This window comes from Culex quinquefasciatus, chromosome 2 (assembly GCF_015732765.1).
Source record: "Culex quinquefasciatus strain JHB chromosome 2, VPISU_Cqui_1.0_pri_paternal, whole genome shotgun sequence".
In the NCBI taxonomy this organism is placed as follows: Eukaryota; Metazoa; Arthropoda; class Insecta; order Diptera; family Culicidae; genus Culex; species Culex quinquefasciatus.
Genome location: NC_051862.1, coordinates 64,253,351 through 64,279,473, shown reverse-complemented (window position 1 = coordinate 64,279,473; position 26,123 = coordinate 64,253,351). Strand labels below are relative to the sequence as shown.

Here is a 26,123-nt window from a genome sequence, read left to right as displayed (position 1 = left end):
CCGTTGCAAATATTTTTTGAAGTTTATGTCCCTCGACTCTGACCAAAGTCGAAGGGGGCAAAAAAAAAAAGTATAAAAATTGAAATTACGAGCCATGGTTTAAACATTTTAATGAAAAAAGTGTTTTAAAATGCATTATACACCTGTCAGTTGTTTTGCCATCATTAGTTTCCAAAATGTCTAAGTATTGACGAAAATTTTATTTTTTGCCTAAAATATAATTTTTGCGGTGCTGTACATTGGAATTTCATAAAAATTCAAAACATTTTTAAACAAGCCCAAACATGCTAAATATGATTATCAATGCAGAAAAATGCATTTTAGATTGTTTTTTGTTAATTAGAATTCTATTTTCATGGAAATTTTAAAGTTTTGAGGAAAAAAAAATTTTGCCCCCTTTAATAAATATCTGCACCGGCCTTAATAAAAAGGGAGATTTTTTTTAGAACATTGCTCAATTGACCTATTATGGCTTACTTTTTTCAACGTCCATTTCAAACATCTTCCCACCCAATTTCGACATCGAATTTTCCCATTTCCCACCACAAACATGTTCCACCCCACCACCGTCAAGAGACGCGTTTTTCGCCCTCCCTTCGTTCAAGTCGCTTCTGTTTACGTCCAGCGATTTCCCAAAAAGGGGGCGAAAGCGGTGTGTCCCTTATTCGTGCACATGCGCCTTCCGGATCCTTACGTGCGTGTTTTCACCCCCCTCTCGATCTGTCAAAGTTCGTGAGCCGTCGAGGACGACATTCCGTGCGTTTGTTCCGTCGGTGAAAGTTTGGGACTTTTTTCGTGTCTTGCAATTTGCGGTGCGTTTTTTTGGACTTTTTTTTATTGGGACGTGGAATATTTTGTGAATTTTGTGGGACTATTTTCGGTGTTTTTTTAGGGAGGAGATTATTGGGAACCTGTGTTTAGTGAACTTTGTGAATTTTTGGTGAAAAGAAACAGTTTTTGGTGATACTTTTTTTCCCTGAAAGGACTTTAAAATCGCTCCTGTAGGCTTACGACAAGGACAACAACGGGTAAGATTGGGTGACTTTTGTGCCATTTGCTTAATTTCTTCAACCCAGTAAATTAGATCGAACCACGTGTGTGTGTTGGTGTGCACGTGTGTTAGCGCGTTTAAGCCAGTTCTATCGGGGTCGCAAAAGCTTATTAATAATTCATTCAATATTGATTTTGTAATAATGGCATCGTTTCGTATCGATAATCGTAAATTCTCCGGACTGACATTAGGAGCGCACAAAACTTTGGTCTATTCAAGCTCTTCACCAGAGTTGTGTTGGTTCGCCCTTCACTTGAATGACGTAGTGGTGTTTGTGTGCCTGTATGTGTGCAAGGGATCGATATTGTGTGATCGTCGTTGCAGTATCACACGGTGTGAGGTTGAATGTCGAAGCCTCGTGAAATTGCCAAGGTCGGCACCACAAAGGTTGCACGCTTTCAAAATTTGAGAACTTCTTCATTAGTACGAAAGCAAACCCGGAACATGAAGCAAGGCGGCAAGGTTAGGGCTGAGGGGACGAAAAAAAAAGTACACCAAATAAGTAATGAAGACGGCGAGCGTTGTTTGCCTCTGTTTGGGCAGGTGCCTCAAAGCTTGCACCACACAAACCGTGTGGAAGAAGGTCTTGACAGTGAACTTGTCACTTGCGTGCCCAAATATGACGAACTAAATGGTTTGCCCGAGTGTCTAATCTTGAAAAAGATGGAACGTGACATTTGAGAGGTCACTCAAATCAATGAGTAAGCATTAGATTATGAGTGAGAGCTTTGCATTATGCGATAATTTTATGCACAAATCTAATTGAAACCGAATAACGCAACTATCGAAAAACAATTGTGTCCAACTTGTTTGATTTTACAATTTAAATATACTGTTTATATTTCCTTTTCCAGTTCAAACTTTCGTCTGTATTTTTTATTCTTGTTTTAATCCAGTACGGGGAAAATATGAGCATGAACAATTTCTGGGTACTTAATAATATAGTTCAAACTCGATGTTCCGAAGTCCTCGGAAAAATTGCACTACGGATAGTCGAATCACGAAAAATACGATTTTTTATCTCACAGCAAAAAAAATCCGATGGTAAAATCGCATGCAAAAGCATGCACATTACCTTCCTCAAAAAAGGCACACACATGTACAATATTTTAAAGCACAAAAAAAAGTTGCAACCGATTGGATTCAAACCGAGCATCAACAGTATGGACTAGCGCCTTAGCCCGCTCGGCTATAAGACAGGTTTAGAATGCAAAGGACAAACGCATATATTAGCTTGACATTTTGTTCAAGTAGGTTTCTCATACTGATTTGCTACAATTTTACTGGATTACTACATACGTTTTTTGCTGTGCTCTTTATTTTTATGCTATAATCAAACAAATTGCCTTTTAAAATTCGTATTAGGGATATATTTTTTTCAATTCGTACAATAACGTACAATCAAATTTTGCCATTGTTACTCGACCTTGGCCGAGATCAAACAAAAGAAAAAGTTCAAAAAAAAAAAATCAAACCATCCACATTAACGACCCCCGGGTCTTTTGTGGTCTCTATTGCAAGTTTCTGCTCGAACCTAGGAGTCCGAAGGATTGAATGGGGAGAGCACCCAAACCTCTTTCTACTCCAAGGAACCTTCCACCCCAGTGTTTGAACTGACGACCTTTGGATTGCGAGTCCAACCGCCGCCAGCGATTCCACCGGAGTAGGCTTGGTTTGGTATGTTGTTTGTACTTATGGCATGAACACCCAAAGGAAAAATATATCTCAAAATCTGCAACAGTGGATTTGCTGCAGAAAATGTAATATTTTATAACATTTTTTGCAGCAAGCCCCTAGATCATTTTTGCCCGCGTGTAAACATTTCAGCGATCTGCAGCTCTCACCAACACATATAACGCTGGCCCGTCCCCGAGCAACACTCCAAAGAGAAGCATATGTTGGTGCTCTTTCACCCACTTTTCATCAAGCGTCCATGGCGCGGTGGTAGCGTGTCGGATCAATAACCAAGAAGTTAGTGGTTCAATCCTCGTTCTGATAAGGGTTTTTTTTGTGAAATACAACCAAAAAGCCGTCGGTAATGTCGATAATTATCGGTAACGGGCAAAAATGTCATACTCCTATATCGCAAAAAATGCATGAGGACAGATTTCATGCAGATTCTGATATACTTTCATGCCGCCATGCATCACAATCATGCGACTGCCAGTTGGGTGAAGACGACTCCTACACCTGGAATGACATAACGGCCTAACAACCAAGGCCGGGACCGACATTTTACTTCCTCATCCGATGGAAGGTAAAAAAGTTATTTCATGCCACAGTAGCAACATTTTAAAGAAAAATCTTTGTAAAATTTACTACATACAATGAAATTTATCGTACCATAGTTCGTTTAGGATTAGTTTTTATTATTTGTTATCTGAAAACTAAAAACGGAAATAAATATTAAACTGATTCCGTTCTATCAGACTAAAATTTCAAATAAGTTTACAAATTAATTAAAGCCCGACAAATTGCGGATAAACAACTTTTTTTTCGAAGAAACTTGAAAATATAAGTGGAATCAACTGAATTTTTAAAAAAGTGTCCACGTAGTTTATGGATTTATGGAGGGGCCCTATGTCATTTATAATATTTTTGAAAGTTTTTGTTGTTAATTTTTTTTCTCCAAATTTTCCAGTATTGCTAAAAGAATATTTAAAAATATTTGAAATTTGATAACACACAATTTTATTTTTGCAATCATTGTCAAAAATGCATGATGTAATCGTGTACATTGTTTAAATAATGTGCGTAGGGATTAACAAAAAAACTTTGTTGACTTTGCTGACTTTTTCTTTTATTTACTTGCTTTTGGCAATCGTTCGTTCAAAATATTTTTCAAAGATTATACAGCTTCTGCCCACTATCATTTTGCATCATTGTCTCGGTACAATTTTGGAAGCTGAAAAAAAAGAAAAGAATACAGAGCTGAAAAAGGTAGTTACTCTCTGTTGAATTATTAAATCTCTGGTAAATCTGTTAATTCGACTTTTCCCAAATAAAATAACATTGCAATAAATAAACATTTATGAAAAAATCATTTGCCATCTTTTGGGTTATGGCACAAGCCGGTCAAAATTAATTTGTGTTGCCAATTTTACTAAAAACTCTTATTGTTGACAAATGTGAAAAAATCGTAGTTTTTTATTTTTAAATGTCAAATCAAATTTTGCAGTCAAAATTTACTTTCCATAAATCTCGTGCACTGTTTTTGAGTTACAACCAGTGCTTACAAAATTTCGACTTTGTTTGTGATAGGTGACAGAACACTCCAATCGTCCTCACCACGACAACCTGATTTTGACATTCGTCTTCCGTTCGTTTCACACATAAACGAGTGAGTGCCACGCAAAGTCACTCACACAGTCACACAGACTCCCCTCTAAAAATACATTCGCTCAGAGAACGGTCGTTTGACATTCTACAGACAATCCGATCATCTCTCCCATGATCGCATTTAAATGACTTCTGTCACCACACAGCAAACACAAGGAAGAGAAAAACGGGAGAAAGAGCAAGAGCACGTTGTCTCGTTTGGGCGGCTCCTTGAGTGTTGCTCATTTTTTGTTCGTTTCCGTTTCCGTTCACTGACCGTCACCAAGCAACGATCATGATATGCGCTGTGTGTCTGCGATCAAATTTTGTTTTCGGAAATGATCGCTGAAAGGAAGTTCTTTCATATATCGAGCAGTCCCATTCAACAATTATAATGATTTTTTTCAAATAATAACATGACTTTTATTACCAGTAGAAGTCACCTCCAAGCTTGACCATCTCTAAAAATTATGTTTTTGCAAAAAGATCAGAAAATTTAGTTAATTTAATTTGCAAACAGGAAAAATAAGGTTTTCTCTATATCACTGCTGAATTTTAAAATGTCGATAAATCAGCAAATATTTGTCTGATTTTCAATGTTAAAAAATATAATTATGTTGAAATTGTCCGTTTTTTCAAAAATATGTTTGAAAAGGCTCAAAAACACTTATTTTTGGAAACAAATGATTAATGCACATAAAGCACAAAGCATGACCAAACAATTGAAGATCCCAATTTTTTGCTGGAAATTTCAATTTCATCATTTATCTCTTTGATTTAGATGTTTGAAAAAATAGAAAAAAATCGTTTTCAGAGTAAACCACGACCTCGACGACAATAAATTGCATTTTTACGCAAATATTGACACAATTTTAATTGTGATACGTGCTCGTATCTGTTTGTTGCTGTGCTCGAGGCATCCTTTGCAGCAGCTGGTTTTGCTGTTGTCCTAGAGAGTAAAAAATTGCAATGCTTTGACCTGTGTGCTCAACAATTTTTTCCGTGTTTAACATTTTATGAGGGCTTACTGGGAAATTCAACGATTGGATAATTTGCGTTGTGAAGTTTGATTTAGTATAAATACATAATTTTGCTTAAAGAAATTTTCTTAACTATTTGTATGTTATGCAAGCTCTGTAACTTCTCTGTTTTTTTTAATCGAACTCTGATACACATCCCGCTCGATTAGAATTTAGTACTTTTGGCACTGAGCCCGATACAATGTTCCTACTGTGTTCAACATCAATACACACATTGAAACACGTTTCACCAGTGCCATCAACAGCTGATGCGCGGCGTGAAAGCACAAATTTCACCCCTTCAAACAGCATCAGAACAGTCCTAGAGTGAGTGTGAATCGTGTTGCATCATCGTCCTCTGCTCTGGGTCGTACGGGAGATGGCCGTTGTGTCGTATATAAATGTTTATTTTTAATGAAAATTTATGTTTGTCTTTGTGTCTTCAGTGCTCTCTAGAGCAAATGCCGTTTTATTTTTCATTCCACAGTCACACTCGTCCGATGGCCATCACTAGAAAGTGAGAGATGCATTCGAGGTGTCCTGGGAAATGTAGCAGTTTTTATTAGTTTGATGTACTGACGTGAAATGCTTTCTCGCGAAATTCATCATCATTATTTTTGGCAAGTTGAATTTGCTTGAAATTTGTGAAAAAATATGCTACAAATTTAAATTGAACATAAAATTCATTTGAATTTTTTTACAAAAATAGTAATAAGTCCGTATTTTACCCAAAATTAAACCAAATAGTGTAACACAAAAACCATACTGCAAAAAGCTCTTAACAGTTCCATTAACGAGACTGTCTGCAAAAAATGTAAAGGCATTTTTCAATGGTGCGACGTCGAACAAAGTGTTCGTTGTATCATTTTATTTCATTAATGCCGCCGCTTTCCCCATTTATTTATGCACTTTTTCACGGCCCGTTGGCACCACGAGAGCATCCTGGTCCTGGGCCTGACAGTGGCCGCACCAGCACCGAGTGGCCAGAGTGTCGATTATGAGTCTAATGGCAAAGCGTTGTCCTCCGTCCGGGATCCTTGGTGTTGACGTTGGCGGTGGCACAGTGGGATTTTTAGAAGCGTAAATAAAAATAGCTTTTTATTTTTTTAAACCACTACTTTTAATTATGTTTCGATTTTTTTCGTTCAGATGTTACTATCATTGATAAAAATTTTAACATTTTTATCAAACAAAATTTGGGCATTGTATTCCAGCTATTTCTCAAATAAAAAATAAGGGCAAATATTGAAAGATTTTTTTAAATTAGAAGATAGTGGTGAGCCATCCAAGGTTGCAGTGTCAAGCAAATCTGGGTCGAGGCATGGGTTAGCTGTACTACAGTGTACTGCTTGTAAATGTGCACATTGTGCAGTCTTGTCCTGTTCGGCCAGTGTTAAGTTTAACGTGAAATAAGGGAGATTTAGTTTAAACAGGATTCATAATTAAGTGCGTGAATGTTTTTTTAATGGAAATTTTAATTTAAAATAAATATGAATTTATTTGAAATTTGATTCAAATGAGACCTTCTTAGTTCCTTTTCATAATTGTTGTTTTGATATTTTTTCTTTGTTTATTTATGAAAACTATTTATATTTTGTTGGTGTTCATGGTGTATCGATTATCCAAAAAATACAATTTAGCTTAACCGATTTCACACAAAATATTAAATTGCGCAAAATAACCATTTTTTTTAATCTTATTTTTTGATGTTTCAGTGACAACAAAATGCTCCGAACAAATTTTTTCGGAAACATTTCAAGTTTTGAAAAATCTTGAAAAAATTAAAAAAAAATACGTTACTGTTTTACCTGTAGAAGTCATGATCAAGCTTGAACATATATGAAAAACTTTGATCGAAAAAAAATGTAATAAATGTTTTTTTTTTTCAAAATTGTTTTCTCCATACAAGTCTCCATATAAATTCTAAAGAATGTCCAAACAAAAGAGCTTTGAAAATATTAGCAAATCCATATCTCAAGAAGGGGTTTTCTGATCATTTTGGTGTCTTCGGCAAAGTTGTAGGTTATGATTTGGAGTTTCCAGAAAAATGGGCACTTGGAAAGAAAATCTCTTTTCCCGATTTTTTTTTCAATTTTATGTATTAAAATATGACAAACAAACAAACTCGCAAACAAAGCAAAATGTCTAAAGTTTTTTTTAAAGGGTCCTATAAGCTATTGTGTTTCATATGTTTATAGGACCTGTGTGTGTGTGTGGTCCAATCCAATACCCGCTAACCGGTAGCGAAATTATGGGAAAGTATAATTTGTATCAGACTTTGTATATGCCGAATGCTGATACAACTTATCTCAGTCCCGGATATTAGGTGGTGATAGCCCTCGCGCTGCTTCCAACGACCCATTTCAGAATGGCAGAGATCCTAGCGGCCCAATTCCGAGGTCGTTGGGCATTGTCTGGCCCCGCCTTAACATAGAAGCAAGCACCAGACGGATACTTGATCTATCTTAAGACTCCCAATCCCTTCAGGCAAATCAGGGATCAGAGCGTATTTAATATGAGAAGAATACAACATGTTTTATAACCTTCAGATGGCTGACTGGTTAGAGTCCCAGACCATCAATCCAGAGGTGTGAGTTCGAATCCCACCTGATTCAGTTTCGTTTTTGTTCCAATTCCTGATTCCAAATTTCAAAGGTACCGACCGGGATTTGATCCCTGAACCTTCTGCTTGTGAGGCAGAAGCCGTAACCATTAAGCCACGGAGCCGGTTTCATATGTTTATAGGACCTATTCAAAAAAAAAACTCTTAATGAGCAATTCCAGCTCAAATCAGTAATTTTTCTGGTACTTTTGTACCCGACCCTCTCCGATTTCAATGAAACTTTGTAGACATGTTATTCTAGGCCTATATAAGCCATTTTTGTGTATATGGAGCCAACAGTACTCGAAAATAACATTTGAGAAGGGCGTAAGGTTTTTAAATATTTTTGTATTCTGCAATTTAATAATTACTGTAGCCGTTGCATCGTATCAAAAAGTGGTCAAAGACAAACTTGTAGGAAATTGGACGGGCTTTCTGAAAAAAATACACTGAAACAAAAATACACGCCGCCTCTATGAGATTTTTTGATTTTTAAATTCAAAAGTTAAATTTCAAGGTGATGTTTTGATATTTTTTTCGCTCAAAATGTTTGTGAAAATAGCCTAAAATGTTACAAAAAGACTCACGAAAAATGCAGGATGGTTTGTCTCTTTTAAAAAAATACAAAAATCATTTAGTAAAACTGTTTTTTTGAAAAGTGGTCTAAATGTCAAAATTTTCAAAAACCGATAGTGGGAATCGATTCCCCAGACAATTTTACATAAATGTCTCCATATTGACCATTGTCCTAAGTCCAATCCTTGGGAAAATACAGCGGACTTAAAATACAGCGGACAAAAAAACTGTTTTTTTGGTGGTTTTTGGCAATTTCTATATGACAGACTTGGTTTTTTAGTCTCGTAAATATTTTTACCGGAAAGCTCGTCCAATTTCCCATAAGTTTGTCTTTGACCACATTTCAATTGGATGTATGGCCTTACAGATATAAGTTTAATTACATTGCTCATAACTATAAATAGAATATTTTTTTCAGTGTGGTAGAAACCTGGATAGTAAATAGAGAATTTGCAGCAAAGCTAAAAGACGCGTGTCGCCATCTATGAACAAATAGCGTAAACCTATGATTTTTAGAAAAAATGTGTTTTTTCCTTCCTAATCAACATTTTTATAAAACTTATGCCGGATTCGGATGAGAAAAATTATTTCCAACAATTTGGTGTATAACTTTCCAATATTTGTTTGATTTTTCTATGAGAAAACTGTAGATTTAGAAAAAGATAGTAATTTGGACTATTTGGCAAGAAAGTCTGTCAAAAATCAATACAAATGGTTGAATATACGTTAACACATCTGTTATCAACTATATAACTGTTTATTTCATTGATATATACGGGGAAACTCATTTTTTCGTGTTCCAAAACATGTTTTTTAAAGAAAAAGGTCACAAATTTTTGCGCGCCCAAAAGTTGATGTTCATTATTTCAATGCAAAAATTTTTTCTCGTCTTTTGCAACCAGTTTCATGAAGATTGATGCAGGGAATCATGAGAAATAAGCGATTTTGTTCTTTAATCGACAGAAAGGCATACGATTTTAGGCAAGTAACCTCATTTTGGCGCCATCTACATTTGAAACGCAGTCGCGCTGCAAAACCTCAATAAGCTTACGTTAATATTCAAACGAGTCAAATTGAAAAGCTGTCAAAGGCAAACTTATGGGAAATTGGACGAGCTTTCCGGTAAAAATATTTACGAGACTGAAAAATCAAGTCTGTCATATAGAAATTGCCAAAAACCTCTAAAAACCTATTTTTTCAACATTTTTATTTTCGAAACCGCTGTATCTCCACAAGGATTGGACATAGGACAATGGTCAATATGGAGACTTAAGTAAAATTGTCTGGGAAATCGATTCCCACTATCGGGTTTTGCAAATTTTGACGTTTAGACCACTTTTCAAAAAGAAAAAAAAACAGTTTTAGTAAATGATTGTTGTATTTTTTTTAGGAGAAACATACCATCCTGCATTTTTCATGAGTCTTTTTGTCACATTTTAGGCTATTTTCACAAACATTTTGAACGAAAAAAAATCGTGACATCACCTTAAAATGTAACTTTTAAACTTAAAAATTGAATAATCTCATAAAAGCAGCGTGTGTTTTTGTTTCAGTGTATTTTCTCCAGAAAGCTCGTCCGATTTCCTACAAGTTTGTCTTTGACCACTTTTTGATATGACGCAATGGCTTCGAGATACAGTAATTTTTAAATTAATTTTAATTTAATACCTTACGCCCTTCTCAAATGTTATTTTCGAGTACTATTGGCTCCATATACACAAAAATGGCTTTAATAGCCTAGGATAACATGTCTACAAAGTTTCATTGAAATCGGAGAGGGTCGGGTACAAAAGTACCAGAAAAATTCCTGATTTGAGCTGGAATTGCACTGATGTATTCAAGCTGACGCGAATATTATTTTGCAAGACTTCGGATTGGAATTTATTTGCTCAATTTTTACTTAGCTTGTAATTACTTAATGTAGTTGAAAACGCGTTTTCCGCTTTAATTTAAGGTTGCAATGCTGATAAGCCAACATTTGCATGATAAAATGAAAAGCTGTTATATGTTTTTGTTTGAACCAACTAATATTGCAGTAAATAGCTATTTGTTTTTTTTTTTTTTTAAATTTCAAAACCTTTGCAATGATCACCTTGGCATTTGTCAGACTGCTATTTGATTTAAAATAATCCTGACTTATTTTAATTAACATTAAGAGCTCCAATGCACCCTATGAAGTGATGATACCCTGGAAAGTCCAGCTGCCAGTGCCAGGAATGACACTACGCTAGAGGAAGTGAAAAAGTTTCGCTTCGCCGGGTCGAACAAGTCGGGTGACGTCCCAGATAATTTTCCATTTTTCTCTCATTATTATAAATATTGCATTAGCGTCATTGTTTCTGACTGGTTTGGTTCCGCGATGATGCTGGCACTCACTCTGTCTGCGGGAGTTTGTTCGCCCTTTTGCTGGATTTAACTGGATAATTGATGTCATGTTTAATTTTATGTACAGCTTACAAGACGCAATTATGTAGTCGTGTTAGACGGCAGGGACATCGTCGAAAGACGTTGAAATTGAGACAAGCCGATTTTTTTTTGTGCTGCCAGAGTTTATATCTTTCAGTTTGAGTGAGTTATTGGTCTGATTTCTGAAACGATATGAACTAGCATCCATTTTCATCTGGCAATTTAGTGGGAACGATTGGACTAGACGAGAAGCCAGCAAGAGAGCCTAGTAAGAGTCTAGTAAAAGCGTAGAAGTGAATAGTTGCGCAGAAAAATGGCTTTCGTACATAGCCTGGAGTGTGAATTTCCGTCTTTATGGGTTTATAAACAGTATCACATTATTCATGTGGGGTTTGTAGGAATGGGGACGAAGGATGAATGGCAAACAAGTCTCGGGAAAGTGGTAGCATAACTAGGTCCCTCCACATGTTCTGTGTGAGGAATTATTTTCTGAGGTCAAAATTTTGCATCGATGTTCTCAGAATTTCTGAGAAAATAATTTCATAAATTTGTCGTTTAAAAAAGAAGAGAGAAAACAATACGAAAAAGGAATAAGGAATATTTCAAAATTTCATCGCTTGATACCCTTCACGTTTCAAATTAATAAATCACATGTTCCCCAAAGCCTTTGACCTAAATTTGAGAAAACAACTCACTTCAAAAATCTTCGTTTGCCTTCTCCTATACTTTATCGCGCACAAACCACCCCCACACGAGAAAAAGTGTTATTGTAGTGCAAAAATGATAGCCCAGCATCTCGTGCATTTTCCAAGCACTCCATGAACGAAACTACAACACACTACTCCAGCTGCAAAAAAAGGGCTCTAGGAAAAAGAAGAATCCCCGGGTTTCAATAGCCAATTCTGCACGCTGCACGTTGGCTTTTTCCTTTGAAGTACCCTATATGCTGTGCCTCTGTGTGAGTGTGTGTGTGTTTGGAAAGGGGTGAGATTTTCCCGGGCCAAAACTGACGACGACCTTCTTTCTTGGGGTTTCCTTTGCCAACATGCATAGAAAGAGAGAGAGAGAGAGCAAAGCTAACATGATCATAAAGGTCTTCTTCACTGCAGCTACTATCGCACACAGGGGGGAAACTAACTGCACCGTTGCACCTACCAGGCAGGAGTGGAAATTGCAACGATTCTAGGACCAGCTACGGAACAGGACTTTTGAGTAGGCGAATGAAATTGTACAAGAGGAAACAGAAATCGAGGGAACATGTTAACAGACAATATTTTCAAAAATCGGAATGCTTGAAAAATTATGTCATGTTGAATTAAAAATAATGATCTAATTATTAATATTATATAAAAACATTAATTTTCGAATAAGAGCATTTAATTTGTTTTTAGATAATAAGGGTTTTAATTCGATATTGTTATTTTTTTCTTCTAAATTTGCCTTTGGTATTTGAGAAACTCTCTACGAAATCGGCCGATTTCGAGCATTTTTATTTTTTGTATTTTTTTATTTGGCTCAAACTATGTGGGGGCCTTCCCTATGACCAATGAAGCTTTTTTGTGTCATTGGTTCACCCATACAAATCTCCATGCAATTTTGACTGCTGTCCAAACAAAAATGGTACAAATAGCTGTAACTTTTGAGTGAATCTTCTGATCAGTTTGGTGTCTTCAGCTTAATTGTAGGTATTGTTGAGGACTTCTGAGAAAAAAATAGGTACACGAATAAAACATTTGCAGATTTTTTCATCAACATTTTTTTTCACAAAAACTCAATTTCCCAAAATATGTATTTTTTGATTTTCGACAATTTTTGATATGTTTTAGAGGACAAAAATCCGCAACTTTTGAGCCATAGAGAAACATGGTTAAAAAATCTTCTGCAGAGTTATAAATTTTTGAAAAAATAGTGATTTTTGGAAAAAATCTAAATTTTATGCAAAAACAAATTTGACGTATTTTTTTAAATGTAAAATTGAATTTGCAATCAAAAAATACTTTACAGATTTTTTGATAAAGGGCTTTGTTTTCAAGATATAGCCACAGAAAGTTTGATTTTAGCGAAATATTTGCAGTTTTTCGATTTTTAAAAATAGTGACCATGAGTGACCAGTTGACCGATTCTTTCGTGACGGGACAACGTTTGTACGCATATGTTTTCAGTTTTTTGTTGATAACTTTAAAATCTGTGGGAAAAGGTACCAATATTTATACAAATTTGGAAAGTACATTAAATTTCCTATAAGATTCACTCCAGCAAACATTTAAAAACACAAAGTTTGAGTCAAGTGAGATACATATGTAGCGTGACGGGACAACATCGTACAATTGGATCATTTTGATTTTTATACACAAAAGTGAAGAACTCTGCTCTCCTAGTAAGTTTTTGGAAAAACCCTTTTCTACAGTTGTTTCTAAAATGAAAAACGAAGATTTTGCTTCCTAGATCACCCAATTTCGTCAAATTTTGTGGATTTGACAGGTACTTCGTTTCGTGACGGGACAACGCAGACATTTTGCAAAAGAGGGTTTTGCTCGCGTTGTCCCGTCACGAAATGAAGCAATTGTGAAAATCTCTACTGACTAGTCAATTTTAACTAATTTGGGGTCGCTGAGCTCGAATATGACTCCTAGAATACTCCAAAGTATTCAGGGAATGTGCAATCCAAAATGGCGGCCAATATGGCGGTGCTATAATATTCGATATTTTATAAAGAAATGTAATCGACAATGAACAGGTCAAATTTAACAAAGGGTTGATGAACTCAAATATGAGCTCTAGAATATTCCAAAATACTCAGAGAATGAGCAATCCAAGATGGCGGCCAATATGGCGAAGCTAGAAAATTTGATTTTTTTTTTCAGATGTGTAACAGGCAATCAACGGGTCAAATTCAACTAATTTGGGGTCGCTGAACTTGAATATGTGCCATAGAATACTCCAAAGTACTCAGGGAATGTGCAATCCAAGATGGCGGCCAATATGGCGAAGCTGAAAATTTTGATTTTTTTTTCAGATGTGTAACAGGCAATCAACGGATCAAATTTATCTAATTTGGGATCGCTGAAATTGAATATGAGCCATATAATACTCCAAAGTACTAAGGTAATGTGCAATCCAACATGGCGGCCAATATGGCGAAGCCAGAAAATTTGATTTTTTTTCCGGGGTAGTAACAGGCAATCAACGGGTCAAATTTAACTAACATGGAGTCGCTGAACTCGAATATGAGCCATATAATACTCCAAAGTACTCAGGGAGTGTGCAATCCAAGATGGCGGCCAATATGGCGAAGCTAGAAAATTGAATTGCATTCCCTGAGTACTTATTAATTTATTTGTCACCGTATCCGGCATTATGCCGCACAGACTGTTCTAAGGACTTGAGAATATTCTAAGGATTATATTAGAGTTCAGCATCCCCAAATTAATTAAATTTGACCTGTTGACTGCCTGTTACATTTCTGTATAAAAAATCCAATATTTTAGGTTCGCCATCTTGGCCACCATCTTGGAAAGCACATTCTTTGAGTACTTTGGAGTATTATATGGCTCATATTCGAGTTCAGCGACCCCAGATTAGTTAAATTTGACTAGTTGATTGAACTTAAAAATCCTTTCATGGTGTTTTTTCCATTCTGCCGCCATATTAGACGCCATCTTGAATATCTCGCTTCCCTTTGAGACTCAGGAAAATCAACAGGCAAATTTGGATTCTGGAGGGTCGATTTAGTCTAGATCGATCAAAAACTGGCCTGTTACACGATTTGCTTCTAGACACGAGAAATTAGCACCTTTTTTGAATACGTGCCTTGACCAAAAAATTTGCGTGACGGGACAACGCAAACTTGCGTCTGTCGTAACTCTGGTTCCTTTTGACCAATTTTCGATTTCTAATAAGCATTTTAAAGGGTTTTTTGAGTACGAAGAGAATCCAAAATATGATGCAAATCCGATTTCACGAACTATTGCAAATTAAACAATTGTAATTTTTCGTGACGGGACAACGCTTCTATATACCCCCTTTTTAAATGTCCTGTATAATTTTATACCTACAGAATCTGCTTTTGTCAATAAGAGGGCTTATTAAAGAGTCATTTCACTCTAAAATACCGTTTAGATTGATTAAATATCTGCAGTCCTTCCATTAATTTGAGCTATTATTTAAAAAAGTTGGGAAAATTAAAAATTTCCAGCGTTTATACATTTCACAACATCTGCTCACAGATATGTTTAGAATAGGAACTTTGGTGTGGAAATATGTTTTTTGTGTGGTTCAAATTGTTGGAAAACATGGAAAATTATCAGAACCATCCAAAGTTCAACTTGAAAAAATGACTGCTTGGTAAACAAGTGCTAAGAATCGGTCAGTTCTAAAAAAATATTTCAGAAATTTGCTCTAAAACTGTCTAAGAGACATTGAAGACTGGAACTCTGGTTACTGAGATACAGCAGCTTAAAGAAAAAGAAACAGGAAAATTGAAGTTTTCTAAGTCTCACCCAAACAACCCACCATTTTCTAATGTCGATAGCTCAGCAACTAATGGGCGTAATATTCAATGTTTGGCCCTTTTAAAATGTTAGTCTTGATTTAAAAATTTTCAAAATATTTTTTTTCGAAAAGATCGGAAAATTTCACGAATGTTTCATGTTTTAACAATGAAAATCGAACCATTATCTTGAAAACAGAACTATATCTTAAAAACAGAGCCCTTTACCAAAAAATCTTTAAAGTACTTTTCGATTGCAAATTTAATTTTACGTCAAATTTGTTTTTGCATGAAATTACGGTTTTTTTTCCAAAAATCAATATTTTTTCAAAAATTCATAACTCGGCGGCAGATTTTTTGACCATGTTTCTCTATGGCTCAAAAGTTGCGGGTTTTTGTCCGCTAAAACATATCAAAAAATCTTGAAATTTAAAAATACGTATTTTGGGAAATTGAGTTTTTGTAAAAAAAAAATTGATGCAAAAATCTGCAATTTTTTTTCCGTGTACCTATTTTGTTCTCAAAAGCCTCAAAAATACCTATATCTACAACTTTACCGAATACACCAAATTGATCAGAAAATTCACTCAAAAGTTACAGCTGTTTGAATATTTACGTAAAATTTTTGTACAGACAGCTGCCAAAATTGCACAGCTAAAAAAGTAGTAATCCAGTTGCGTGTAAAAGCCTGGGTGTAAAATAAACATTGCATTATTTTATGCAATTTCATGTGATTTTACACACTGGAATATGTAGCCCATCAGTATGGGAAACCTACTTGACCGAAATGTCAGGCTCATATATGCATTTATCCTTACAGCTTTTGATCGTTCTGATGGCCGAGTGGGCTAAGGCGATCCTTACTGTTGGTGCTGGGTTGGAATCCCGTCAGTTGCAACTTTTTTTTGTGTTTGCAAAAATGTACATGCAGTGTGTAATATTAAGTGTTTATTTTGACGAAGGTGATGTGCATGCTTTTGCATGCGATTTTACCATCGGATTTTTTGCTGTGATGGAGATTTGTATGGGTGAACAAAAGACACAAAATAGCTTCTTTGGTCATAAGGCTCTCACAAAGTTTGAGCCAAACAAAAAAAAAAAAAAAAAAATACAAATAAAATCCATTTCCGGTTTTGGTAGAGAATTGCTTATTTGCAGTCCAACAAGTGTTATTGTTAATGTGGAGAATTGTGATCTACTTTTTTTTCCTAAAATGGCCTGATATTCCTCAAAATACTATTGAATTGAATAACCTACAGCGATTTTCAAAGATGTGTGCTATCATTAAGTACTTTAAAATAAATTGAGTAAGGTCAACGGACTAGCTTTTAAAAACACTGTCAAGAAAATTGGATTCCGGAAGTTTCAATAACCATTTCCTCTGTACAATCAGGATTAAATCATTTATTCAGTCAGGAAACAACAATCTTTTTCAGGTATCTTCATGTGGTGGTGACAAAACATCAATCAAATAAACTTCACCGCACATTTTAGTCGTGTACGCAGAAACCCTTTCTCCAATTACTGCCCCGTAACCGCACCTTTCATTTCCTCACATTATCACCCGATGTGACCGGAATCGTCAACCAACCCTTCCGGAACCCGATACGTTTCCCCCCTGTAGCGACCAGTTCGACCAGACATGCATAATGTAAAACCAGCGCACGTAGAACATCGCAATTCCCCAAATCGAATTTCACCGTAATCGATTTTGAACAGCAGGTATAGGCCGACCGAGCGACCTCCATTCCGGGTACTGGCAGTAGTGGCCGCCAGGTTCGAAAATATCCAAAGGATTTCCCGCCGGTTTAAGGATTCAGGTTCCGGTTCTTGCTCTCATCACCTTTGGCTTCTTGCAAACATATCGTCTTTTAATTTTATGCATATCAAGTCCCACAGAACACTCTCGGCACTGCTCATTTAAATTTCATGCAATACCTGGGCTTTGAAAGTACCCGGTGAGTGTTGCTGGAGCTTTTTTGGGAACACCCGTTGAGAGCAACAATCTTCTGGTGAAGAACACGTAACACGGCTGAGGAAGAGACTATCGAACGGAAACTTGCTCCTCTTGTGGCCCACTGGTATCGATTCCGTCTTATGGCTTCATAGCTTTTGGCTCTTTTATGCTGCTGCCGAGCTTGAGTGCGAAGCTTCGCTGGATGGCAGGTGTTCTCAGATTGCGTTGGAAGGTCAAAGCTTTTGATTTTGTAAGTTTAGTTTAGTTTAGTGTACTATCCATGTTCGCATAACAAAAAACAAGAAAGATACACTTACTTTCTGACTGAAAATGGTTACAAGAACTATTGTTCAACAAGTTTGCTACCTGAGGTAAATGCTTCAAACAGCAAGCTGAAAAAACGACAAGGCCAACACACAGTGGTCCAGATCGCAAAATTAAGGGGAAAATGGATTTCTCGAAAAATTGAGAAATTATGTAGTTTTGAAGTCTTCAGAAGAGTTTTTGCAAATAAACTTTTGGATTGGTTGAAAATTATGGTGGTTGTTGGGCTTGCCAATCCAAGCAACTTTGCGAAGACACCAAAATAGTATCTCGCAATTTACGCCTTCTTCGACCAAATTAAGAGAAAGCATCTAAGCAAAGCTTCAAAAATTAGTTTTTTGAACGTAGCAATTCGGGGTTAAGTTTTACTGAAAAGTGATGTTGGGGGTACTTTTTGAGCTCTAAAAAAGAAACATTTTCATTTTTTTACAAGTCAATTTGGACTTAAGGGTCAAAGTTACAGCCATATTAAGGCAAAAAAGATGCAAATATAAAACCTGAATATTTTGAAAAGGCACAAGTCAAATTTTAAGCGCCAGTTTGCATTCGAAAGAGAATATCTAGCTGGAAAATCTCAGGGGTGTTTTTTTTAGAACTCGAGATATCTTCATTTGAAAATGTCAATTTATTAAGGTAAAAGTGTATTGGACCACCCTAACAAAATTCGAAAATTGTTTAACTAAATGTTTTGTCCATGTAACTTGCCCACTGAATCTGAATCTGTCCTCAAAATTGAACTAAAGTGCCAAAAAATCGAATTTTTGGGCATATTTTCGGTTTATATCATAATTTTACAATTTTCTGTTTTGCAATGTTTTTTATAGATCGCATACTTTAGAATCAGACTGAATCATTCACTCATAAGTAGGCTTTAGGATTTGTCACGCAAAAAATATTTAACGGAAATTTCAAAGATTTTGAGAAATGTTAAATTAACTTATTAAATCTTATGTTAAACAACCGGAAACATTTGTGTACACTTATTCATATAATAAGCATCTAAGATAGGTGATTTGAATCATCAAATTTTGTAGGAATTTCACGGGACTAAGAAAAAACTAAAATATTCCAGAAATCAAATGATTTAAAAAAATAAATTAGGTGGATTTCGATCTTAAAAACCGACAAAAATCAATTTCTGAACCATTTTTCAAAAAACATTGAAAATAAAACTATCGGGTTGGTAATTTGACGTAATATTCAATGTTTGGCTCTAGATTTAAAAAAATAAAAAATATTGTTTTCGAAAAGATCGGAAAATTTCACGAATGTTTCATACTAAAACATTGAAAATCGGACCATTCGTTGCTTAGATATCGGCGTTAGAAAATGGTGGGTTGTTTGAGTGAGACTCGGAACATCAATTTTCCTGTTTTTAAATCTTTGCATAGCAATATCTCAACAACTAAGGGTCGTATCAACAAAGTTCATGAAAGCGAAAAATAGAGAATCAGCTTTTAAAAAATATTGTTTTCAAAAGTGGCACTAATTTTAAAAAATGAATAAATGCGACTATTTTCATAAAAGTTACCTAAAAATGGCTATAATTGGAGAACGGTGAACTTTATCAAAATTTCACTAAAGTATTTTTTGATAGCAAATTCGATTTTACATCTAAAAATTAAGTTGACAAATTTTTGCGACCAATATTTCGATTTTTAAAAAAATCAGTATTGATTTACAAATTCATTACTCGGTCAAAGACTTTTTGCCCGTTCTGGAAATTTCTGAAAAGTTGGCATTTGATGTCCCCTAAAACATTTCAGAAATAAAATAATGCTTTTTTTTTGCAAATCAAGTTTTAGTGACAAAAAGTGAAATTAAAAATCGCCAAAAAAATTGTGTATCTTTTTTTTCAGTGTAGTCCTTTTCGTATGCCATTTTTGTATGAACAGCTGCCAAATTTGTATGAAAAATGATATGGACAAACTAATGATGCAAAATGGATTTTTTGGGCTTACCGATGGCACCATAAAAGTTTCAGCCGGATTAAATAAATACAATAATTAAAGTAAAAAAAAAGACCTATTTCGTAGAGAATTGATCTGCAGTTTCAAAACTTTTGATATTATTTTGTATCTAAAAATGTAAAAAACAGTCAAAAACTATACATAAACTAAACATGATGAATGCAAATAACAATATTAAAATTGAAAGAAGCAAACATAACACAAGAGAAGGAATGTTTTTTGTAGAACAAAGGTTGCTCAAAAATAACATCCTAAATACGAGAAAAAAAGTTTTGATAAATTTCATAAAATATGTAAGGTTCCTTCATAAGGCTTCATCCATAAAGTACACTACGCTTAAATCAGCCAAAATTTAATTTAAATTTTGAAGAATAAAAATCATGTAAAAGTCAATTAAAATCGTCAAAATATCTGAAAATTTTTTTTTTTAAGAAATATGGGAAATTTCGTGCGGTGCCAAAAATGAAGGGGTGGTCCAATTTGGTTCAAAATTGGGATTCTTACATGTTACACCAAATTTGAGCTTGATCAGAAAAAGTTGATTTCGAATTTATACTTTTTTGTGACCCATTTGCTTTTTAAACTTATTGAAACATTTGAAGTAAATTAAAAAATAAGTTTGCAATTTTAAGTGTCGGAGCTTTCATTAGAACCCCTGCCCACGTGTACATCGCATCCCAATTTCCGCCAGCAAAACAAAAATTCAGTGCTGCTGCTCGGGCCAATATTTGAGATATTTTCGATACGTGCTATATTTACCCAAATCGCTTTTCTCCACTGCTATCTGCTGAAGCACTCTTTCGCTCCGCTATTTTCCTTCATTTTCCTCCACCAAAAAACACCTTGGCAATTTTCTTAGCTGGTTGGAAATTGGTCCTCGCAAGGTCGACCTTCTGACCGCGAGAGGAAAAAGTTTTTCTTCCGCTGTTTTCGTCTACGTAAGCCGACACTTTGGCCGCCGCTGATACAAATGAAGCAATAAATTCCTTCGGAAGTAAAACTCATATGCCTGTGTGTTTTCGGGAATATTTTTTTGGCCGGGGTTCGCGGTGTGGAAGTTCGAATTAAGGGGGGGGGGGTTTAGTCTGACTTTTCCAAGGTGGTGGTTTCCATTTGATTTGCCATAAAGAAGTATGTTGGGGCATAAATTTGGTGGAATTTTAGGGGAAGGGGAAAGGTTTCGTGGTAAACTTTATTATAAATGTTGGCCAGGTACGCGGGAATTTGTGTGCGGCTAATAATTCTTATGATTGGCTATAACCGTTTTCACAAATCACAATCTTGGGTGCTATATTGGAACGGGACAGCAAAGGGCAAAATTCGCATATTTTTTGAGTGAGGGAATGAGAACACTGAAGTTTGCTTGTGGAATTTGGTGGTCAGGTGGGATAAGGAAAAATGCAACATGCTGTGTTAGGAGTGGAAATTGCTTTCTTAGCATAACTTATATTTGAACTGATTTGCTTTCAATCTAACATAATTTTTCGTTTACCTCATTTTCAGAACCAACCATTTATTTAAGAAAGGAAACATATTGGAAAATAATCATTTTCAGTAAGGTAAGTACTTGTCTAAGGATCACTGTTGTTTAAATGTTTATATCTTGTATTTTTGAGTTTTTATTCGAAAAATCTTATCTATTCTGCACAGAAAAAATGTTTTCGAATGTTGCATCATTATTGATGTAATACTTTTACACGTTATCAAACATTTAAACTTAAACGCAATTTGATGAAAATTTGCAACAAACATAATTTAACCTGTTATTCAGTCGATTACGTCTAATCTCAAGTTTACATTAACTGAGTGTAAATTGTGTGTAAAAATATTACTAAATTTGGGATCATTCTGGTCAATGACCTAACTAAAAGTTATACATTTATCACATAAAACGTTTAATTTGACTACTGTGTAATTTGACTTTTATTAAGTAATTCTGAATTTATGTTATAAAAAATACTAAAAATATAAAAAACATATTTTTGTTATTACTGTGAGCAGTATGCGTGCGATATTGATCTCAAGATGGCTGCCGTTAGCATCCCCCTACCAATAAAAAAAATTCAAAAATTAAAAAAATATGAAAAAAATATGGGGAATTGTTTTTTTTGTAAAAGAATGAAATTCAAAATCGGAAATAAAAGCCTTGCATTTATTTTTTGAATAGCCCTCATCAAAACTTACAACCAGTGCTGTAAATGAGTGATAGAAAGAACTATCATTTGATGATTTCTGAACAAAAATATCAGAGTGTATAGCGATCGTCACTATAGTTCTCTTCTTTTATCTTGTAATTATCAGCATGAGCGTTCTCTTTCTATCTTTCCTTCGATCGAGGAAAAGATCGGCAAAATTCGCTGAAGATTCTTTTGTTATCTCAGAGAATCGCAAAGAAAGTACGCGAGAGAGGGATTGTGAACCGACCACGCATTACGTCCCGTTAAACTGTGTTGGCATATTTAGTGGAGGGGGAATGATTGTAAATGCGGGAATTCTAATCTAATCTAATCGAACACAAGCGCAGCCAGTCCGAAGAAAGCATCCGGGAAGAACTTATGGTTAGATTACGCCTCAAGTTCCTTCTTGTCATTATTAATGATTGCAGTACTTTCGAGAACCCCCGAAGTGTATTACACTCATTAAAGCGGCCCGGCCTACTGCGTTGCATTAACCGCATGAGACAGATTCTATGAACGGATCCCACATTTCATAGAACCATCAGGGGAAGAAGAAGAAGCCGGGGACATACCGTACCAACCGGTTCGAGTTATTTATAGATTATCGAATGATTGTAAATGCGGGAATTAGAGAGAAAAATAGAATGTCACTGGGGATTGTGTACACACGAGATTAATACTGGCAATTATAGAGTTATCTAAGTGCGCAGTGAAAGTTGGTTGATGGGATTTTGGGCATGATGATTGTAGTCGCTGAGAACTGAGAGTTTGATTTTACAACTCTGCCTACAACTTAGCCAAAGACACCTTTTTCTGGAGCCTTGTATGGGTGAACCAATGACACTAAATGGCTTCTTTGGTTGCAGACAAGGCCCCTTCAAAGTTTTAGCCAAATCAAAATACAAATAAATCCATTTACGGTTTCAGTGAAGAATTGATCTTTTGTATTGTCTATAAAATTTTAAATTCGTTGTCTAATCTAATCTAACAAAAACGCAGCCAGTCCGATGAAAGCATGCTGGAAAGTCTTGTGATTAGATGACGCCCCAAGCACTTTTCTTGCCATTATTAATAATTGCAGTACATCCGAGAAAACCCTAAAATGTATTACAAAAATTAAAGCGGCCATCCCTAAACTGCGTTGTGTTTACCGCAGAGAGGATTCTGAGAACGGATCACATTTCGCAGAATCTACAGGGGAGGAAGGATGCGTGGACATACCGTACCAAATGCTCCGATATGTGTATTGCATTGGCATTGTGTTGGGTGTGTCATGTGTAAAATATAATTTCAATAAAATGTCAATTTATCATTATAATAAATTACCTTAATACCCAGCTGAAACATTTAAAATTGCATGTCATTATTAAATAGGTAGGGTGGACAGTTATAGGCAGGGTTACCAGGTCTGAAGAGTAAAAAATCTGGCAAAAAATCTGGGAAAAATCTGGCAAACCACTTTTCTCAAAGTAATAAGCAATTTTTTGTTCAAAAACTGTGTATTTTCACTTTTTATACATTATAGCTTCACAAAATAAACAAAATACGTCAATAAAACAATGTGAGGAAGAAATAGAAAATTATTTTTTTCTAATCGGCGCTCAAAAAATCTGGCAATGACAGATTTATCTGGCAACCTGGCACCCCTGGTTATAGGTTATAGTACTGAGGCTAAAGTAAGATAGTTAAGTTTTGTTAAAAGTAAAAGATTTTCGGATTTGAGCTTAAACGGTCTAAGTAAACCGACAGCGCTAAGAAAAAAAAGTAATAGATAAAAAAAAGGTTGGGCTTTACGGTAGGTTCTACTTAATGAGGATTTCGGTAGAAACATTATCAGAAGATAGTGAAAGAATTTAACATCAATCCCTTCCCTACTAACCCCGAGTAGGCCGCGGGTAATCGGCTCCCCTCCCACTAACATTTACACACAAGATCCTCTGTAATTATTAAGTCAAATGTAATTACAAAAGCCGACTCGGTCCTAATCAGGTCCCAGTACCGAAAAGGATCTAATAAAAATAATTTTATGAAAAAAAAGTGAAAGAAAAAAAAAGATAAGGAAAATTAGGAAAACATTTGAGAAACCAATATCTAGACTTCTTGAATAGGATATTATCTGCAATCCATACACTGCACTGCTGATTTTGGATGAGTACAGTGTCCCTTTTCTTTCCGAGAGATAATCATGAGTTTCAGTGGTTTATCACCAGTTTCTAGCAGACACCTTTGCACCTTGCTTTGCGCTCTTTACATGACCAACACTTGCCCAACACAAACCGAATAAAAGGCCTATAAAATTTAATATTCGTTGTGTCAAAAAATATAAATTATTTTAGTATTTATCAGAACTTCATAATGTCCTTTGACCTTTAATCAAAATTATGCTTTCACAGAAAAAGACGACCCCTTTTACAACGTAATTAGTTTGGGTTTACTTTTCCGAATGAATGCACCGGACTTGCAAAGTTCCTTCGTTAAATAACTTTTTTTTCTCTCTTTTTACCCAAGTACACAGAAAACTTATTACTAGCTCCTACCACCCATCCTAAGTACACAGAACGTCCTTCGACGGACAGTTTTGCTGTTTTTTTCTTGCTGCACCTCTAAACTTCACTCATCGTCTTAATAAGGCTATTTCATCGTTTGCATAATTAACTAGTTCGAACCGTCGGTCCGTTCGCTCTGGTAGGTGAACTCTGCCCCATCATACAGGTGCCACGTGGCCTATTTGGGCCACCCTAGAGAGCTGGGCAAAAGGGCAAACCAACAGGATCCACTCCGTACATAAAGCTCAATTAAAAAAGAAAGAAGAAATTAGCCACAGAATATTCAAGTACGATGATATTTTTCTTCGACGTTTTTTTCTGCCTTCAAGTTTTCTTCGTTTTTGCTTTCCGAGATTTCAGGCGCAGAGGTTGAGTTTTCCTTTTTCTCGACAGACACAGCAACGTGTGGGGGGTAGCAGGTGACTTTTGCGTGAACGGGGAAAGCCCATTAGACCGATTGCGCCGAAATGAAATGGTCAAACGGCCACGTGGAGACCGGGGCAAAACCAAGAAACTAATCGCCAAGTTGGAAAAAGGCCGCCAAACAAAAGAAAAAGAGTGGAAAAAAGCTAGAAAGATGAAAATTTAGGACAATCACTGCGGAGACCAGTGGCAATAACAATAAACTAATCCTTAGCATTCATTTTCATTTGGTTTCTTTTGGCGGGCTAGCAAGAACTCCGGGGAAGGTGGCTACGCCCACGCACGGCGGTTCTTTGGCACCTTGTTGGGACTTGGCCGGTGCCTGCAGGTTAGAATTAGTTCTTTTGCTTTGGTTTGTGCCTGCCACAATGAAAGGTGCTGCTGGGTTGATTCGCGCGTTTTGGTTCAGCGCTTTTCACTTTGGAGATTACCCACTCCAATTAAGGGGGAGCCGCCGACACCTTTTTCGGACGGTTCAGAGATGGTTGACTGACAGAAGTAGGGATGTCTTGATAGGAAAGGAAGTAAAATTGCGTTTTGGAAAAAAAAAAGATTGTTAATATATTACTTTGTCAGATACTATAGTTGTAAGTTAGATACATAATTTAGAACTATATTTGATATTATAAATTTCAAATTTAGTAAATTGTAGGTCTGTAAATCTAAAGCTTATTATGATTAATTTAAAACAAAACATAATCTCTGTTTTAAAAAAATGCATTTTTTATTTTTATTTTCCAAGTTTATTTCCAGAATTGACTCGTTCGGTTTATTGTTTATTCGCGAATTCAGGGTAATAGAGGATTAAGATGGTGAAGATCCATGGGATCCTGGAAAATTTAGAATTATAAAATCTAAAAAGCATAAAATTTACTCAGCGATGTAGATAGATTACTTGCCTAACAAATTCAAAGAAAAACAGATTCAATATTTTAACCCTGATTTTTAATAATGGAGCACCCGATTCGAGTGGTAGAAATGACAGTTCTCCATGACAGAATACATTGTAGAAAAAAGTAAAAACTGCTCGAATGGAAGTTGTACTACTATAGAAAATTTACAGAATATCAATGAATTTATGAAAATGTTTATTTCACAAGCATTTGGTCCCAAAATTCCAAATTTGTAAAAATGTAAAGGGTAATTCTCTACCAACTCACACGAAATCGGGAAAAGCTGCACCCGACCCCTCTTCGATTTGCGTAGAATTCCAAAAAAACGTAATTTTCATCGAAAAAACAATATTTTTTTTTTAAACTATACCA

General features: G+C 35.6%; 1 long non-coding RNA gene across 1 annotated transcript; it reads left to right on the top strand.

Moving 5' to 3' along the window:
• Nucleotides 1-712: 712 nt before the first annotated feature.
• On the top strand, nucleotides 713-21,275 carry LOC119767537. The gene is made up of 3 exons (XR_005277577.1): nucleotides 713-812; nucleotides 893-1,028; nucleotides 21,216-21,275. It is a non-coding gene; the product is annotated as an uncharacterized LOC119767537 (long non-coding RNA).
• Nucleotides 21,276-26,123: the final 4,848 nt, after the last annotated feature.